Below are 22,037 nucleotides of genomic sequence, written 5' to 3'. Positions count from 1 at the left end.
TTTGACTAATTATTCTATCTAAGCCATCATCGTAATGTTCAATACTACACCTATTCATTTCCTGATGAAATTAATTAGATTAATTAATTCTTGTTGTATTAAAATGATATGCAATTTGACAAAACAGCACTTTCTACGTCGTTAAAAATTTTGCACATAACCTATAGCAGGTTATGTGTAAGAAAAAGCTAATTAGAAATGGATATTAATTTTTTGCTCATTAAAAAATGTTCAAGCTTTTTATGTGGAAACTCTTATACTTGCATTTTGATTCAGTTCGTTATTCAGTTAACTTTTAAATGATAATGTTGCTCGTAATCACTTTATTAAAGATAAATTTATTTTGCATCAAAATGACATATTTAATTAACAAAACATAACTCTTTATAATTTATCTACAGCATCTTAAATTGTGCATCTAAAAAGCCCATCGAAAAGTTAATTTTTAATTTTTTTTTTCAATTCATTTATCAGCAATAAAGCGAACTTAACAAGTCCTAAAAGCTGTTGTGCTGATTTGTGTCGTTTAGGCTTTTGTATATGGCATCGTATTTTATGAATTTATTATTGCAATTTCGGTTATAATGAGTATGTTCGTGCATATTCCATGTAAAACCGATCTATATTTCCATGTAAAACCGATGTCACTACTGTTTGACATCAGGCTGTCGGACGCCTTGATTCAAAGTCCATAGCTCTAACCACTAATTCACCAGAGCACCCATAAAAAAATGAAATGAATTTTCTGACAATCATTTTACTTTTAATGAATATGCGTGCTTGTATCTAATTACATGACAAAATTTGAAATAGATGCATTAGTCGATTTTGTTCATTATATAGAATAAATGCTGATGGTATTTTACATATAAACTAGCACAAACTAGTCTCGGGTTCCATCCCAACTTAGACCAACTCGATATCGAGCGGTATGATATCAAATTTCCACTTCAGGTTACAGATTTCAATTATATTCTCAAGTGAAAATAGCCTTTTCTGGGCATTGCTGCAGAATATACATGTCAACACTATTAGATATAGATATAGATACAATTAAGAGTGGTTGACCACTGGGTTGCCTTTCTGAGTAAAATTCTTTAGTATGTACGATAGCAAATACAGCTCATAGATCACCTAGTTGCTGATCACTTTCACAAAGAAAAGTGAATCACATTGTGCCTTGAAGCAAATCACTGGAATTGAATATTAATTAATATTAACATTTAATAAAATACTAATAATTAATAAGTTTCTCAATATTAAAAACTGATATAATGCATGTAACAGCTTGAAGTACTTTTATACTATTTTTTATCCTCATTATTGAATAGCAAGCAAAATTTGAGTCATATAAGCTAAAGTTGATGATACTTCTGAACTACGTAGCTTTTTAGAAGGCCTAATGGTTAGCTCATCTTTATTCTATATGTTTATTAGAATTTTTATAGAATTGATAGTTTTATTATTTATTGGATTTGGAAACCTATTTCCATCTAAATTAATTTTTATTACCCAAATGTATTCATTTTACTCTGTTTCTTCAGTATACTTGCGTATCTTCAAACCGGCTCGACTTTTACAAAAAACAATGACCTCTCCGAATGGAAATAGGATGATTTTTGAACCAATCATCAGATCTGTACTCCCGTATGTATGAAAAATAAGTTGAAGTCAAAAATGCATTTGTATACTTAGTACACACAAATACATATCGGAAATCACAGATCGTATACAAAGTAATTGTATCGACAAGTGTAACTCTTTTTTTATGAACTGATCCTAAACTAGCAAATATTGAAAAAAACTCAAGAAACATTTTAAAATTATTATTTTTAAACATAAAAATCAATACTTGCACTTTCATGACAATGACAAATACAAAACGAAACCGACTGTTATAATAACGATGATATTGACATTTGTCTACAGCAATTATCGCACCTGTAAATTTTCCGTCTGTTTTTAATGCAGTTTGTGAAATGCGATATATTTTATAGTTTTGCATTATTAGCTTTTATTGCAGAATTAAATAATTGACATTGGTACAAAAAAAATCATTGTAGGTGTTTATACATTCAGGTGCAAAATTGTCACCAACGTACGAGAAATTCATACATTTTGTTGAAGAAATAAAGTATTATTTTTTCACTTTTTTGGCCCCCTTTACTTTTTTAGAGCAGTTACTCAACTACAACATTTTTTTAATATTCTATACTACTCATTTTCATATTCTACACAAATTTTATATAATCGACCAGAGGATTGCTGGCCTGTGAGTTGCGCACGCTACTGACTGAGCTATTTCTGCAAAAATAGAATAGCAATGTTCACTGTTATATTTTACATATTTGATACTTAACATAAGTATAAATATACAAAAAACACGCAACAACTTTTTTTCAGATTCGTTTTTGGTTCTCTTTTCCACGTTTGGGGAAAATAAATTTCCATGTGTTCTAATATTTAGTGCAATGTCCAGTTGATTTTTTTTAACAATTTCCGGTCGTTTTGATGTATTTTTTACAAGTTTTTGAAATAATCATTTGGAATTTTGTCTCATTGCTCTTTAACGCATTCCCAAATAACTTTGACTGATATTTTATTTATGTTTATTCTATAGTAATTTTCACACCTAATCTGAAATAGACAACAAGTGAAACTGTAGGAAAAAATGATTTTAAAAATACAAAATTTTCTGACTATTGCAAGAGATCTTGATAATTTACATATTTTAATGTATTATGAATTTCTTTTTAATCTTACCCTTGTGGGTGTATTGTAGCGTAGTTGTCTGGCTAGTGGGTTTGGTTGATCATCGAGGCGGCTTTTGTATTGTTTTGAATGTGTTCGTATTTCATCGATAATTGGGATTATGTCGCCTTTATATATTAACCAATTCAGTACATGGTGATAACACTATTAAATTTGTTCAAAATAGATCTTTTAAAGTAAAATCTTAAATTAACCTTGATATTAAGGCCAAGAAGCTGCAAAACATGCTATAACTATAACTTTATAATAAGTTAGAATATATATCTGCCTAACCATTTGACTTTTTCGCAGTGTACTTGAAAAATTTATTGAGAACAAAAACAAATCGCACAAGTAGAGCAAAAAAGTCATATCAATTACAATAATAATACTTCAATTTTTTTTAAGTATTTGAAAAATAACAATTATTACGTTTAATGATTCATATTATTATTCAAGTGTCACATAGAAGGCAAATCGTCCACTCAGACAAAACAATTGTGAAAAATTATAATATTATTCACTGCGTTCAGACATTGAATAAACATTGTATAATTACCAATTCTTCATTCGAGTAACTTGAAAAATATTTTTCCGATGTTTGTCGTAGACTGATTACGATGTAACTCATAAATTTTATAATGATAAAAAAGTCGCCAAAATCAATTGTAAATTTTACTAAGTGTAAATATTTGAACATCGTTGATGAGAGCTGTCGTTTCTCCACCGCTCCGGAATAAATTAATATTTATTTGCGTGTCTGCAATGACAACTGTTGCAAATTTTAATTGGCATTCATAATTGATTTTCCTATCAATATGTAATCAATATAATTTAGCATATATAATTAGCAGATACATTTTGTTTGATCAATGCAGTTGATTTCATATAAATTTATATAAATGTATTTTAAACGGTTGTAAATACTGTGATCACATGCACTTGTATTCGAAATTACATCTGATCTTGCAACTTCTTTCTTTTCTTGTTTTCTGTGTTCATATTTTTTTATACAAGATGTTTGATTCAATATATTTTTTTTATTTTAAGTCTTTATCATGTTTGATAGTTTTTATTACACATTTTAAAGCTTGAGAGATTCACCAGTTTTTACTAATTTATATATATTTTATTTTTTTATAGTTATAATGGAACGGAAAATTCTGTATCGATCAACTCGTAAAAGCAAATACACCAGAAACGGATGATTTTAATATTCAATATTAAACTGCAATAATTTATATGTGCATAGACACCAAATTCTTTTTTTACACGCTAGTTAAGTTCCTAACAAATTCGTGCAAACAATAATAAAATAAATATAAGTGGCATTTTGCCTAAAGACAAACTGCATAAACTTTCCGGTATGTGTAATTAATTTACTTAATCGATAAGGATTGAGATAAAATTCTCAACTGTTTATTTCGAAAATAAAGTTTTCATTTTTACTAAAATTAATCAATGCAATTTTCAATTGATATAGCGCACAATATACACTATGTTCAATTAATATAGTGCACTAAGTATCAATATTTAGATATAATAACAATTTATCTTTTTTGTTGCCGAAATTGTTGTGAATTTGAGATGTTTAATGTTGAAGACAATAATCGTCATTTTATACTCCGTAGAAAAATCATAAGGTGAAAAAAAAAACTTTTGTTAGTATAAAATTCAGTTCATGTATACACAATATATAGAGGGTGCCCCAGGCCTTGACGTCTGACTGAAACAAGGTCATAGTATTGAACTATACTGAAAAAAAATTATCACACGTTGTTTGAATATTATGAGCTTTTAAGTGGAACCTAGAGCTTTGGTAAAATTATAACCATTTCTTGGTTTTTGTGGTTAACTTTTATTAATTTTGTTCATTTAAACTTTGGAATCCTAACCGTGTAAGTTCCATTGAAATAACTAGTGATGCATGGCATCGTGCCTTAAGGCAAATTGCTAGAACTTCTCGTACCAAAAATATTTTTTTTAAAAAAGGATTCAACTTTTTTTTAAAACTTTGAAAAAATAGAATTTTTAACATTTTAATTTTTTTGATAAAATGACCTTTTGAAGAATTTGAATTTTTTTATACTTTAAAATATTTTGAAAATTTTGGACTTTTTTTAGGTGCGTAGAAACCGCGTGAGCGCCGGGTCGCAGTCTAACGAGTAAATATTGGTACGGAACCCATAGAAATAATAAAAAATGTGTTCTTATCATTAAAATATATATAAAATATCTGAAATCGATAATTTGATGTGCATATGTCTAATAATCAGTTTTGTCCGCCAAATGGCACTTTTTTACTTTTTATTAGATCTCCGAAACGGCTAGACCCGCCTCCCGAAAAATTTTATCAAAACTTTATTTTGTCAATACAAATTAAATGTTTTTTGAATCATTCGGATCAAATGCTTCGTTCTCTGAAAAATCGAATTGGTATTTTTGGCACTTTGTGCCGCGCAGCTTTGGAACGTCTGGAGCTGCCCCTGCCAAAAACTAATCAACATTTCTCCTTATCAATAGGAATTGAATGTTTTTTGAATAATTTAAATCGGTTGATCTGTGTTCTTAAGATCGTCGATGAAAAATTGTATCTGCACATACATACACGCACACACACACAAATATACATACATTTTTTCTAAGGTACGATTTTTTTGCGATTACTATAACTTGCCCTACGGGAAGTTAATGATTAGTTTAGAAAACTTTTGCCAGAATTAAACTTAAAATCTGAATTATTTTCGATATACAAAAAAAATTAACCATTGAGCACCACAAATCAATGATACCCTTTCCTTCTCTTATTTATAATTCCCATTGCCGTTTTATTACCATTTTTTATTTTTTGTAATTTTTTCTTTGTTTTAATAAGTTGTTTTCTACACTAAGCTTGTTTCAAATATTTATTTTTAAGAAATTACTTAAGACTTTAAAATTTTAATTTTATGGTACGGGAAGTTCCAGCAATTTGATTTAACGATGCCATGCTCCACTAGTTTTAAATTAGTGTAATCTGCATAAATCAAAATTTTAATTTGGAGTCATCGATATCAACTTCTTCTCGTCCAATTTCATCCTCTCTGCGGTCACAAGAGCCACCACCTCGTTCCGCGGCTGCATCGCGCGGGGCATTCGCGCCAACGTGAATATACATATATATAATATACTTTCTCCGCACACAATGGCACTAGCGTCCGCATATAAAACGAACGACGGCCCGAGCCTCTAATCAGTCTGAAAATATAAGTTGGCATAATTTTTCCAACGGCGGATTAACCGGAGTGGCCGTTGAATTTAACCCTCAGCCGCATATCGCGAACATCGGCCGAACGCTTCGGCCGTCACTCCTTCTAGTGTTGTAGTGCAACTTTGTGGTTCACGACTCGAACTTGGGCCTGAAAGACTTTTTAGTATAATTATTAAGGACGTTGAGTGTTTATTAATTTTTATTTTAAAAAAGTGCTATATTATGTGAGTATTAATTTTACAAAATTGTTGTAATGTGATTAACTATGTTGAATGGATTGCCTGAAGTGCGATAATTGATAAAAAAAAATAGTTGGCCTAACAATGTAATTTTATACTACTTCTTAGTTTATTAAAAAATAATAAATCATAATTTAAAAATTTTAATAAGTTGTACACAAATTAACCGAAAATAATATAAAAAGAATAATATGATATTAATCCAGATACAGTATTCATTTTTTCCTTGGTCCAAATAAACCTAAAATAATACAAAAATTAAGATAAATATGTTAAACCAAATATAGTATCCATTTTTTCCGAGTGTAAATCTTGGTCCAAATAAACCCAAAATAATATAAAAATAAGAATATTATATTAATCCAGATACATTATTTATTTTTCTTCTTGGTTCAATTAAACCCAAGATCATTTAAAAGTAAAAATTTTATTTTAACCCATATATAGTATTCACTTGTTTCTAGTGTAGACTTTCGTCCAAATAAATCCAGAATAATATGAAAATAAAAATATTATATTTATCTTCAGAGACAGTATCCGTTTTTCTCAAGTGTAGATCTTGGTTTGGTCCAAATGAATCCAAAATAAGATAAAAATAAATATATAATATTAATCCAGATACAGTGTGCATTTTTTTTTTGAGTATAGATCTTGGTGAAAAATATTATATATACAACCAGATACAGTATCCACTTTTTCGAGTATAGATCTTGGTCCAAAAAAATTCAAATTAATATAAGAATAGAAAAAAATATAATATTAATCCAGATACAGTGTCCATTTTTCTCGAGTGTAGATCTTGGTTCAAATAAATCTAAAATAATATAAAAATAAAAATATGATATTTATCCAAATATAGTATACATTTTCTCGAGTTAAGATTTTGGTGCAAATAAACCCAAAATAATATAAAAATTAAAATATTATATTAACTCATATACAGTATTTATTTTTCTCTAGTGTAGAGTTTCGTCCAAATAAACCCAAAATGATATAAAAAATAAAATAATATATTAACTCAATTACAGTATTCATTTTTCTCTAGTGTAGATCATTGTCCAAACAAATCCAAAATAATATAATAATAAATTTATAATATTAATCCAGATACAGTACCCATATTTTGAGTATAGACCCAAAATAATATAAAAATAAAAATATTACAATCAACCCAATTTAAGTATCCATTTTTTTGAGTTACATATTTTTGTTTAAAACTTGGTCCAAATAAACTCAAATTCATATAAAAATAAAACTATTATATTATTCCAAATATAGTATCCATTTTCTCAAGAGCAGATTTTGGTCCAAATAGACCCTATACAACATAAAAATTAAAATATTATAATAACCCAAATACAGTGTCAATTTTCTTAGTGTCGATTTTGTTACAAATAAATCTAAAATAAAATAAAAATTTAGAATATTAATCCAGATACGATATCAATTTATCTCTAGGGTAGATCTTGGTCCAAATAAACCCGAAATAATATAAAAATAGATATATAATATTAATCCAGATACAGTATCCATTTTTTCGAGTATAATTCTTGGTTTAAATAAACCCGAAATAATATTATTAATTCAGTATCCATATTTCTCGAGCTAAATATTTTTGTGTATATAATATGTAGGTGACATATTTTTTCATATTTATTATGCATATATATTTAATAAAAAAAAGTTTCAATTTTTTTAATAATTTCTATTCTGCTTTATGCAATTATATTATTATGTAAATCATGGAATTGGACGTTTTTTAACTACGGTATGATTTCTTTTTATTTATTTTTTTCGTCAAGTGCATTAAAAATGTGCAACAATAATAAATAATTTAGTTATGTTTGATTCTAGTGATTATTTTATTTATTTGATCAAATCCTATAAATGATCTTACCATTTTAGGGTCCTCTAAAAATAAAGTAATTCATAAGTTGTGAAAATCATTTAAAAAAATCATAATCATTGAATTTTACAATTTATTGTGTGTTTATATATTTTGATTGTCCAATTATAAAAATCGTTTTAATTTCTGATCTTGAAACCTTGAATACTATTATATTTCAAAATTATTCAAAAATTGTGAAATTGTACTACTGGAGCTAAATTATGATTATGACTATTATTTCTTTGTTCTGAACATGTTAATCGAAATTTATTTTATTATAAAATTTTTCCATTTACGTATAAATCCATTTACAAAGGAGATTGTTTTTCGTTAATTTTGCAAGTTTTATTGCTTACGCAAAATAAAAATATTACATATTATGCGTTTTGCTGATTTGCTTTTTTGTGCAAGTATGAGATCTTTGAACTTATTGTAGGCAATTAGTAACATAAATACTGGAACGTGTCGTGAATTTAAAAAAATCAATTGTAAAATTATATTCAATTGTTACTGTATTAAATTACACAATTGTGTAAAAATTAAGTAGACAAATTTGGTAAAATAATAATAAAATATTCTGGCAAGGCATATAGTATGAAGTGAAAAATTGATCTGACGTATTTATTGTATAAAGCAAGAAACATTAAATATAAAATTGAGATAAAATCTTACAAATCAAAATTAGTCTATGTTCTGTGAATGTATAAATCTATATACAGTTGTATTTTTAAACTATGGATTAATTATAAAATTTAATCATTCTAATAAAAACTCACAAAATTTAGAAAGATGAAAAAGCTTCATAATAATTACAGTTTTTAAAAAAGCCGAAGTCCTTAAATTTTGAACACATATATATATATATATATATATATATATATTATAGAAAAAACATTTTCTGTAATAATATTCATTCTATTCATTGGTTATACACCTTTTATACTAAAATTATATCCCATTGTTCATTTTATTGCTTTTTTACGCTGTAAATAAAATTATAACGAGTATATAAATGAAGATAAAAATTATAATATGCATATAATAGTACATATTTGTTATTAAAAAAAATACATCTATAATCATCTCTTTATGTAAAGATTTCAAAGTAGAAATTTCTTCTGATTTATCTGATAAATTTTTAGATTTTTCACAACATCTTTGCTAAAATATTTAATAACAACTAGTCTGGTTACAAACAGAATATAATAATTAATAATAAAGAAAAACAATTAAAATCTGAACAAGTCAACTGAAAAATAATAAGACAAAGATTTAAATTTTTATCATTAAATTATTTTGCGAAGACTTTGGATAATTTTAGGTTGATATAAAAGAACTATGACCATAGTCTCTATTGGCCAAATTGGTTCTGAACGAAAGGTCAATATTGTTTTTTCAATATGGAGCCCATATTGGTTGGCGTTTAATATTGTCTATTGATATTGCGCTGATTTGGGGCCCATATTGCTTTTTATATTGGTTTCATATGTGAAGATGTTGATGGTATAATATTGGAATAATATTGATAAACTATATAGGACCCAGATAAAAAACATATATATATATATATATATATATATATATATATATTTACATGTTATTTACGCAGTATTTTCAATTTTATTTTTTGTCTAAACCATCAATATTCATGGGTTTTCTCAAGAATGTAGCGTATATTTATTTTTGCACTATTCAGTGACAAATCAAACATGTAAGCGACGAAAATGCATTACTATACTACTAGAATCGGTTCTAATAACCCTTTTGAATAATACATGAGTAGATAAATAATCGTACGTTTAGTGCGGCTACGAATAATTCACTATCGCGATTCATTATTTTTTTACTTCCTAATATCATTAGAATATATCTAATATAATTATATTAGAGTTCAACACTTTTCATTACGTAAACGAACAATCATTCTTTTATAGTTAAAAGTTAATCACTTAATATTGCCATCAATTTGAGAGACATTATAGAAAATATTTGTTATTAAAACATAAATCATGCTATTCAGAATTTTTTATACGCACTTAAAACATTCAAAACATTATCTAAATTATATTTTCAAATGATGGCCCTACCGGATCTTTACTATTAGAAAATTTCTAATAAAATATATATCAATTATAGATAGGACTATTGGGTTGCATGTAAAAAAAATAGTTAAGAAGTATCGTCACAACAGCTCATGGGGCTATTAAGTTCTAATCTAATAAACTGATTGTGAGAAAAAAACACTCCAAATTGTTATGATTGTACAAAAGCATATTTCAATAAGATAAAAAAAAAATAAAAAAATGACACTTTTCAAAATGTTTTCTATTTAAAAATTCAAGCAATCAGTTTATAAATATTATAAGTATTTTTTATTATTTAATTTTTTTTTTTAAAAAAAAAACAACTTCAGGTTTAGCAAAACCAAATACTGCATATATAATATATTTATATATATATATATATATATATATATATATATATATATATTATGGTTCATAATATTTTTTCTGCACAAAAAAGTGAATTATATCTATAAACTATTATTGACATATATATTGTGAATATGCATGTGCTTATTTGGCTTTGTATAAAGCAAGATCAGTGCATGCGCAATATTTAATCAAACTCATTTATATTCTAGAAAGTTTTGTATATTTATTGGTAATTATATTGTTCATTGTGGTTGTATACGGATATATATATATATATATATAATTATTTCATTTGCGATTAAATTATTTTGACTATAAAATCATATTCCACATTCATAAAATAGTTCTAATTTTAGTGACCTACTAAAATACTGTAGGTACGCATAAAATCTGTTCCTTGAAATTCAATTTTGAAGATACGTTTTTTGTAAATAGTTCTGCTAAAAAACACTTGATATTTAAATAATTTTCTGTACAAATGTTCCCAAAGTACTTTGCAAGTTAAATAAACTACCCAACTATGATTCATTTATGAGTCAACTTAGGTCACAACTATTAAATTCAAAACTATTCCAATTGTATGCCCTAGATCTGCATAACTATGAATACATTTGTACACAAACCATCAAGTTTATAGCTATTCAAATATATATATATATATATATATATATATATATATATGTCTATTAATATTTATATGTATATATTACCCACGCACAAAAAAGTTTCACATCGCTAACCATTTGTATGTAATTAATAAATCTTGCAATATACGTGATTTATGGAAAAATCGTTGTTGCGATTTGTACGTGTCTTAAAATTGATTTATAATCTTCGTAGAACATCACAATATTTACAATTCGAGCAATAAGCTAAGATTTATAGTGATTACTTCAATAATCTCAGGGTTGAAACATTTGTGAAGTCATAAATATTTTATATTTTATTTCTAAAGCGTTTACATTTTATGTTGAACTAGTTTCTGAAAAAAACAAACATTGAGATGCTACAATTTTTAAAAGTCAATAGCCCTCTAATAGACATTAGTCTATTAATTATATATGTTTTTATTTGAATATCGTGTAAAAGCTTTTGTTTATTACCTAAAGTAAAATTGTACATCCTATTTAAATTATATTAAATATTTCACTGATTTTTCAAATCAAAATTTTTTATTATGGCTATCTCCAGTTTTAGAAATGTACGTATCACACAAGTAAAATTGTGCTGATGATTATAATGAAACCTTAAATTATACAAGAGCTATAAAAATTAATAAATAATAAATAAATTAGAGTTAATTGATAGAATTATACAAGAACTATAAAAAATAATTATCGTAATGGTTTAATTATGATAATGGTTATGGATAACCTGTAATTATAATAGTTCAGTTTATTAGTTTTTTATTCGACCATACGTCAAAAGTGAAATACAGAACGATTATAGTTTATTTCCATCAAATTTTTCAATAAATTGATATAGTTATAAAATCGATAAACTTAAAAATGCAAACAAAACCAGCTTATTTTTGTTTTACTCTTTTAAGTCTTCAAGTTTAATTCACTTCATATATTATTCGAATGTATTATTGAAGACTGAAAAAAGATTTGTATGACATTTGCAATATGTTTTTTTTTACTAAATAAAATTTGAACAACAATCAGAACTTGAATTCTATGAGCTACTGCCATGATATTTCCTAACTACGTTGCTTTTTTTTAAAGGCAACCGAATGGTTGGCATAGACATATTTTGTAATAAAATTTCTTTCAAGTGGTGCCTTTTAAATTTGATGCAACAATACCGGAGACGTGCTATATTTTTGGAACAATAAGTTACTGATGAAATATATTTTGCACCAAAAAGTAGTAACTTTCTTCTAACAGTATGGTGTAGTTCTCATTTGATGGTCTCTCTAAATCAGTTGTAATATTTTTTTTTTCAAAGTATGCACTTGCAAATTTACTACCTTCACAGAAAGCCGAACTCCTTATTTAAATTTTCTCAAATCAGAACTACATCTTTAAGCTAAACATTTCTAACATCGAATCGGATCATCACTAGGTGGCCATTCGACCTTTTTTCCTTATTTAATAAGCCATTGAAATTACTAAATGTTATTTATTACGGCAGATTATAATTCACAAATATAAATAAAAAAATTAAAAAAATAAAGCCATATTAAAATTTTTGCGCAATTTTATTTTAAAATCAAAAAGTCTCACTATTGAGTAACCTCTTGGGCCTTGTAATTTTTAAATTCCATATTTTACATTTATTCTCAAAATTTTTTTATTAAGTTATTTTTTATTTTTTAATAAAGATAGATTGCGATTTAATTAAAAAAAATAAAAAACTCCCCATGGCTTCGTAGTTAGAGCTTTTAGTTTCAAATTAGAGGTCCCAGATTTGATACTCTTCGGACAGCCTGATGTCAAGCAGTAGTGACATCGGTTTTTGCTTGAAAATACATATAGTTAGCTGCATCAGTAAAAAGAATCATCATTATTACATAAATTGTAATACATTCATCACGGGTATAAAACAGTTTTTTGGGTTGCCCTCCAAAAAGCCAAACCGTCACGAAGTCAGCACAAGAGCTCAAAGAACTCTTGAAGTTCTGATTGCTGTTAAAAGTATATAATAAAAAAACAATAAATCGTATCAATAATCATAAAGCATTTACGTTTTTATAAAAATAACATCCTACAGCGCAACGAAGAAAATTGTAACTTTCGCTTAGCCAAGGTCGTAATAAGTGTTTCCTACACACGAATGCAAAGGAACGTATTTACAGTATTGCAGACAATGAGAACCTGTTATTGTTATAATTCATCTATTGTGTGTTAAAAGATATTGCTTTCAAGATCATTGTGCCGTTTATCGAAGTGTTAGCAATTAACTGCATCAACAATAAAACTGCTGCGTTATACAGTTCCGACGTTGGGTAACCACCTCTCAGAAAAATTATGAAAAATTCTCATAACAGATTTATTATGTGCACCTGTATTTATTTTGCGCTTCTAATGTAATTTAAAATAATTAACACTTGTTAGTTCTGTGACGTGGGATTGGAAAATTAGTGTTGGGAAAGTTTGAGTAATATAGTACAATCATAGGCCTTATATTACATGGACTGCTAGTCGAGCGCAAAATATGTGCCCGCACATAGAAGGGTATGTGACGTCACATGTCTGAGCGAACATTGGCGACAACAATCGCGGACTCTCTCGATTAATTAAATGTCATAAAATTTTTCATTTTTTTTTAATGATTTTAAAAAATTTATTGATCAAATTTTATACAAACAAATTGAATATCGTCAGTAACATTATTGTCCATATTTTTCCTTGTACGTTTCCAGAACCATAAATGTCGTTCAGCTAAAAATATTGTTCAACTAAATATATGTAATAGTAAGTACAATACTATCAACAATTTGTTCAAATTATGTATACCTATCTATTACAACTATATGATTAGTTTATGACTTTTATGATTTGTACGTTTAGTGTTCACGTGCTTTCATAACCAATAAATCATACAAATCATATTTCGACTCATTGGCTGTTAATTAATTCAAATGATATGTTTCATATGTGAAAAAATCAATTTTCAATAATACACCGGACATCCAATGTCTGCAACTTGCTGATCTACCAGACGATATCGAATTCAATCGTACTTGGTTGACCTCTTTTGATGCATTACTGAATCGTGTGGATAATTATATATTATTTTAAAAATATATGTTCAGCAGAATTATAAAGAATATATATTTATTTTTTGGACGGTAGATAAATGAAGTAATTTATTGTTTAAATTTTACTTCAGATATTTTGAGGTTTAATTGATCCCACTTGCTTACATAACCTAAAAACAAACTTATTTAAAATGATTCTTTTTTATATAGCTGTTTTTTTTTCTGGACCGTATAGAGAGTTTCATTGAATTATTGATACTATTATAGTTTTGTACTTACTACTTTATATTTTTTGCTGAATGATGAGATACATATATTTCTCCAAACTGTCCAATTTAAAATAAATATTGCACTTTTATTCTACACAGAGTGTTGATTTATAAAATTAAATATATATATATATATATATATATATATGTTTTTTTTGAACAATTAATCCAATAAATAAAAAATAGTAATTTTATTGTAGATGTTTAATTACTATGTTTTGTAACTAGATACGTTCCATCATCATCCTTTATTTTTTTTTTATTCAGTCTAATAATTTTAATGATGATGATTACAGAATATTAAGAAAAAATATAAAGAAATGGATTATGTAGCAAAATGAAGTTAAGAACAAAAGTAAGATGTGTAGGAAAGTATAAAAAAAAGTAAATTTGAGAAGCAAAAATTATTTACCTGCAATATTGATTTACAAATTCATATCACTATTTTTTTAACAAAAGCACTCGTAAAACATTTACTCAAGAATTTTTGACTTTACTCGACTTATGATAACTGTCTGTAATAATATTGCTTTTTTAATATTCTGTAATCATCATCATTATCATTATTAGTCTATATAAGATAAATGGTTTTGACAGAAAATCCTGATGATTTTTTGTAATCTCCGTAATATTAGAAGTGAAATTTTTATTGTTGTAATTTATTGCATGCGTGGAACCATTCTATAAAGCCACTTTAATTTTTTCATCATGGCCTACAGATAATGCAACGTATCTGGTTTCGAAACGTGGTAATTAAACATCTCTAAACAACTAATTAATTTTAATTTATTGGATTAATTGTTTGGAAAAGCAACATATCAATTAATTTGTCAACCACGATAACTGAAAAATGGTCATAATTTTACAAAAAGCTCTAGGTTGCACTTAAAAGCTCATAATTTCCAAATAACGTGAGATTTTTTTAGGACAGTTAAGGTCAGTAATATTACCTAGTTTCGGCTGGGCGCTAAAGTCTGGGACACCCTGTATATACATCGTATTCTATTCAATGATTTCTCAACAAATAATTTTCTATGTATTTTTATTAATATTTTGATATTTTATTCTTACGTACTGCAAGTACATTTTTTAAGTAAATCGATTTTTTTCGCACACTGTTCCGGGATACGATCTGAGTACCGCTTATATGCAAGTTGAGTATGTTGCCTTACTGTCATGCTCGACGCAAATGATAAATATATATATATATATATATATATATATATATATATATATATATCTTAATGTGTGTATGCGATGATTTTATTATGCAACGTCGTATTAGTAAGTCGGCGCATTATACGGGACGTGATGAATAACGAACTTGTCTTGTGGCATCGAACGGCCGTGCACTTCCGACCATCCGCAGATTCAATGTCATCCGCTTCGAGAAAACGAGAACTTCCGCGCAAAGACACATCATACATGTCTACAAAGGGCTATGAACTCTGTAGTAAATACTAAATTTTTCATTTAGAATTTTTACTTTTATTCGGACAAAAAATTGAGCCACTATGATCCCAACTTCGATTAATTTGATATCAAGCAGTATGATATCAGATTTTTACTTTTTATTATTACTATTTTTGAACAGCAATCAGACCTTTACGTCCTATGAGCTGTTGGGCTGAAACTTCTCCTTACTTCGAATTTTTTAGATGGTAACCCAATGGTTAATCCATCCATATTTGATGTTTTATTACTATTTACTATTAGAATTAATTTAATAGGGCTGACATTTTATTGGTGCAGCAATGCCGGGCAAGGGCTATTTTCACTTGGAAACATATTGCTGTCTATATTTTACCTTACCTACGGGCAAGCCTAGATTTTTACTTGACGTTCATTTTTCACTTGAGGCTTAGAAGAAGGGTAGAGGTTTGACAAAAAATCACAAAATATTACTTGGAGGAAGAGGAATCGAGTAGATATAACGTGCATTTACTTTCTACCTGAATTTTTAAAAAATCCAAATTTCTTCCAAAAAAAGCAAATTGAGAGGTCCAATAATCCTTAAAAAAATCGATCACATGATTAATGCACGCGCCCCACCTCCTTAAGATTATAGATCTCAAATATGATTTCAAGTGAGAGTGTAGCCTTTCGGAGGCATCGTTGCAAAATAATAAAAAAGTCAACAAATACTATTCAAGTGTAGTAAAAAAATATATGCTTCAGCTAAGAAAAAACAATTAGTAGGTTACCAACCTTTATTAAGGGATCTTTACTTGGATATACATCCTACGTCTAGATTACACTGATTTCGTTGAAAGTGTAATTATAGGTGTAATAGCTATTTTTCGTGACCCTTTTTATCCAATTTGGTACTAAGGACATAGTCCAGTCATTTAAGCTTAAATTAGGTAAGAATCTCGGAATTCGAGATATCCAGCTGTTAGTTTGTAAATACTTGTATATCGACCCCTCAAAACATATAGTAGGGTGTCAATACCATACGTAGGTTTTGAGACAACTTTAGAGTATTTACAGACTTACAGCTGGGTATCTCGAATTCCGAGGTGAACTTACTATAATGACTGGACGAGCATAGCATTAAATAGTTTGAAAAAATAGGTACTGATTGATATCTGTGCTATTTGGAGGTTAGTTTTTAGCTGTTTCAGACAGTATCAAAACTTTGAATACAGGTTTGTATAAACGCAATAGTTCTAGCTTATTAACATTTTCGTGACTAATAATACTACCAAACTACTAAAATTAACACATTTACTGCTAACCTTGAGTTGCTTATACTTCTCCCTGTGCTAAACTTCTTTATTCGTTAACTATTTTTGGACATGTTGCCTGAAAATTTTGAAAAAATGTACCAAAATAGCACAAATAGTACTATTTCTGTTGGAAATAATTGCAGTACAAAGTTTCAATTTTAACATTTTATTTTACTAAAAACAATACTCTAAAGTAAGGTAAACGAAACATATTGCGCTCAACGCCTAGCTATTGACAACGGTCTCACGCAACATATGCGTGCGTAGCAGTGTACCGAGAATACTAAATTTTGAACGTGCTTTTATTTGTAACATGTTATGTTAATATGATAATATAACATAGCTATGTTAAAAGAGAATAGACTGAGAAATATCTTCGTAATAGACAGGTCATTTTTTTTATTATTATCTCTTTTATTTACAACTGTCATGTAAAGGACATTCAATAAATTTGATGAATTTACAATAGTCTTCCGAAAAGGGACATTGTATACTACAAGGGCATGTTGGAAAAATTATAATTTGACTAAAAATTTTAAAAAATCGTCTGATATCGTTCATTATTCAGGAACTATATGTTTTAGTTTCAAGCCTCATGAATCCATTCAACAAAGATACGATTACACATTTAATATTAGAAAAGGAGTATCGATTACTAAAGGTTACCTCGTCTGCTCTTAGATGCTCGTGATATGCAATGATACCGTTGCATGCTTCATTTTCTCATGTAATAACATAAATTAAGACGTATAATAAAATCTAACAAATTCTTGAATCAGGTATAAACAACCGTATCAATTAAATTTGCTGTGAGAATTTTCACAGTCCTCCTGGTGTGAATAGATAGTAGAATATCAGGGTTGGATGTGTCACGACTCACATTGATCGTGATATTATTAAAGTTCGGCTTATTGATTCGAAAGGATTTTGATTTTTATCAATAGTTTGTTGTCTGATAGTGCAAGGTGTATGCTCTTAGCATTAAAGACGCTTTTGAAATGTACTTTTAACATAGTAATGGTATTAAGAAGTTCAGTACAGTATATATTAATATTAAGAGAGCGAACAGGTTAAGAGGTAAAATATATTTTCTTTCTGACATATTAAAGTTGATGATTGCATCACTTTATTTTAATGGAGAATAAATCTCGGAATGATTTTGACATATAATATTTAAGAATCGGTATTTCTAATTCATTTTAAAAGGAATTTATAGGATTTATTGCAATATCGTACCAAAGGGTATACGAGTGGATTTATAAATCCGTATAATTTATTATGCTATATTAAAACCGTTTAGTGCATACTAAATCTGGAACATGATTGCTTTTATCGACATTTAAATGATCTTATGATTTATTCTAATACAATATTATTGGTTCATTCTAGTAATTCCTATTATTTTTTAATTTATAATATACATTCTTATGTTACTATGTTGCATTTTCGAAATAATTACATTTAATTGGTGGGCTTTGAAACTAAAGTCTTTTAATTATCAACTTGAGATAAATCTTTCTACATACTTTATTTTATATTGAAATAATCAGTTTTAAATGATGTAAAAATACTTCTACATACAATAAAAAACATATTTATCAAATAAAATTATATGTTATAGTAATAGAATGAATCTATATAAAAGTATGGAAGTTTTCAATAATACTGTCAGCTTAAGAGCGTTTTTATCTATATACATAAAAACTGACTGAAAAACTGAGCAGACAGTATTATTGAAAACTTGGCGATTTAAATATATAATAATGAGAGGTACGTAGCGTTATGATAGTGCTTCGGTCTTCCAACCACAATGTTTTCTATTCAAAGCCTACATTTCGTGCAATCTGAATTGAAAAGTTGCAATAATTATTTTCACTTGATAATATAGATCAAAATTATGTTTCCAAGTGATAATTAACCTTCGGGGCACTGCCGTAAAAAGTTAAAATGACATCAATTGGGTTGTCTTCTTATAACAATATATATCAAAATCTGAATACCTCCACTGGGTTATTTTCTAATAGCTATTTGTATAAATTACATCATATTATGAAACACGAAAATACTGGTAGCTATTCCAATATGCATTAGAGTGGGTCAAATTGTATATGCCGAAAAAATGCACAGGGGCCTGATTTCAATTCTATGGATCATTCTGAAAACTTCGACAAAAAAAACGTAAGATGAAAGTTGTCTTCGACAAAAAAAAACGTAAGATGTAAAAATCCTACATATTTTTAAAGAATACGTGTTAACTATAAACTCTCATCTAGCAAAACTTTATCAAATTTTCAGACGATTAAGAATGAGGTTCTTAAAATAGTATGCACACTTATTATATGTCAAAATTTCTATTGTTTTCTTCAAAAAGCTTTGGGGCCGGTTCTGCCTCAAAATAGACCAATGTTACAAAGGTGCTATGTTACGTTGCGCTCCTCATACAAAATGGTACTAAATACTATCAATGTCATGTATTTGTTGTGCAATCAGACGTTATACGAGTACTCGTACACCTAAAATGCAATTTAACTCATATTTTATTATACCACATCACAATGATGCAGTGTTTTTTATATTTGTGCGATTTCTAGATTAGCTAGTTTTATATTTCATTTTGTCAGTATTTAGTACCATTTTGTATGAGGAGCGCTACGTTGCATAGCTTCTACTTAACATTGGTCTATTTTACGGAAGTATCGGCTCCTCAAGTTTTTTGAGCATCCATTCCATAATTATAATTATAGATTTATAATTACTGCCAAATGCATAAAATAAGAATAATTATCACCTCATACCTTAAAATTATGTAAGTCAGTTGGAATAATATTTCCTAAGGCACATTTCAAGTAATGCAGACACTGTTTTTATTACATTGTTATGCGACGCCTACTCATAGTGCGGGTCAATCGTGGACAATTTTCTCTGCGGCTGAAATTGCAAAATATACATATATATGTACTACATTTTCAACAGCATAATTTTGTTTCATAGTTTCTTATGAAATGGTTTTGACACTAATATGTAAAACTTGTGATATATTTATCCGAGCACTTGGTCAATACGCCTACCAAGATATTTTTATGGAACATGTATTTGAATGATATTCGCTTTTAAAACAGAGATATTACTAGATTAGTTGATATATGAATTTCAATATAATTATTTTTTCAATTCAGTTAAAAAAGCAATCAGAACTTATGAGTCGTCTGTTTTACAGATGGCAGCCCAAACAGTTGTTTTATCTCTGTGTGACAAATGTTGTTATTACAATTACAATTTCTGTAATAGGGCTTTAATATACATGAGTGTAATTGTCTATCAGAAATAACGTTCTCAGGCTAAACCTGGATGACTGAACACCCTAAAAACCTAGCAAAAAAGTTGTTAGATCAAGTTTATTATTAGATTTAAAAATCACCTTAATCTTCTGAACTTACTCCACGCTACAAATGGGAATCGTGCTTTTGTTCTAATTACAAAATGAGAGCTAAATCTCCGGTAAACATAAATGAATTAAACATGTCAAAACAATTAATTGTCGTGCACAATTCCATGTAGTCATTGCGATAATTTAATGAGTGCAGATATTCCGTTCATTTTATGCCGCTGGTAATAAAAACAAGACCTTACTCCATTTTATTTGGATTGCTTTCATTGCGCTCACTCCAGTTGTCGTCTAGTTATTATATAAGACAAACATTGAAAATCGGTCGTAAATAGTTAATAGTTAACGATATTAACAGATTAACGAGACATAAATGCGATATATTGTATATAATTAATTGAAATTATAGTTCTATTACAACTCTGCCATAAAATCTACACAACTACTAAAAAATCAAAGAACCTATATTCTAACTTATCCTAAACCTATATTAAACTTTTTTATTCCTTTTTAATAAAATTTATAAAATTGTTAAAAAAGAGCAAAATTTAATAAAATCATCTTTCATCATAATTAAATGAAATTAAAATTGTATATACTTGATTTTGACAACATTTGGACAAACTGACATCGTGCAGCAGCGATGTCTATTTTTACTTGAAAATATAGATCAAAAATATGTTCCCAATTGCAAAAGCTCATTTCTGGGCACTGCGGTGTAAAATGGCAATGGGACACCTCACCCAATGTTCTTCCCTTAATCGAGTTGGAGTTTAACTCATCCTACGGACCTGCCCTAAGGCAGTACTGCCCATTATTTACATACTTCATTTTATATGTGCAATATTTCATAAAAAATCGTTTGACTGATTTTTGGTAATAAAATATAAATACTGAGGTTACCACTGTTGGCATTATTTAGCAAAAATAATTTTGTGGTCAAAAAAAAAATGTTTAACAACAATTTGAATTTTGCATTTCATAGTATGTTGTTTTCGGATAATATTTCATTAATGTCTTACAGAAAACGATTCAATAATAGTCCATTTTTGATATTTTTAATGATAGACAACCAAATTTTAGTAATTTTCTAATTGTGGTGAACTGAACACTTGACTTACATCTGTCAGTACAAACAAAAATCCATGTCAACAAGAATTAACCCTTTCCACTCAAATGCTGCCGCTCCGGTGGCAAAATACGTATTAATTCTGTAATTTGCGAGTAGAAAGAGTTGAAATGGGATAAACTTCAAGAATGTGAAACCGTGTAATTATTCATAAAATACAAGTAAAATTATTAACGCAATAATTCTGATTATTTCTGATTCTATTTATTATGGCATCAATAATTCACATTTCAACGGACTTTGATTGAATTATATC

At 27.8% G+C, this 22,037-nt stretch overlaps 1 protein-coding gene across 1 annotated transcript in view; it reads left to right on the top strand.

Moving 5' to 3' along the window:
* Positions 1-22,037, top strand: part of LOC113377415 (peroxidase-like) — a gene marked incomplete at its 3' end in the record, with an annotated part of 75,970 nt that overhangs the window by 18,471 nt on the left and 35,462 nt on the right.

This window comes from Ctenocephalides felis, unplaced genomic scaffold, assembly GCF_003426905.1.
Source record: "Ctenocephalides felis isolate EL2017-DRISC unplaced genomic scaffold, ASM342690v1 CF-g0.4_SCAFFOLD_01886, whole genome shotgun sequence".
NCBI classification, from domain to species: domain Eukaryota; kingdom Metazoa; phylum Arthropoda; class Insecta; order Siphonaptera; family Pulicidae; genus Ctenocephalides; species Ctenocephalides felis.
This window is presented reverse-complemented; position numbering and strand designations above follow the sequence as displayed.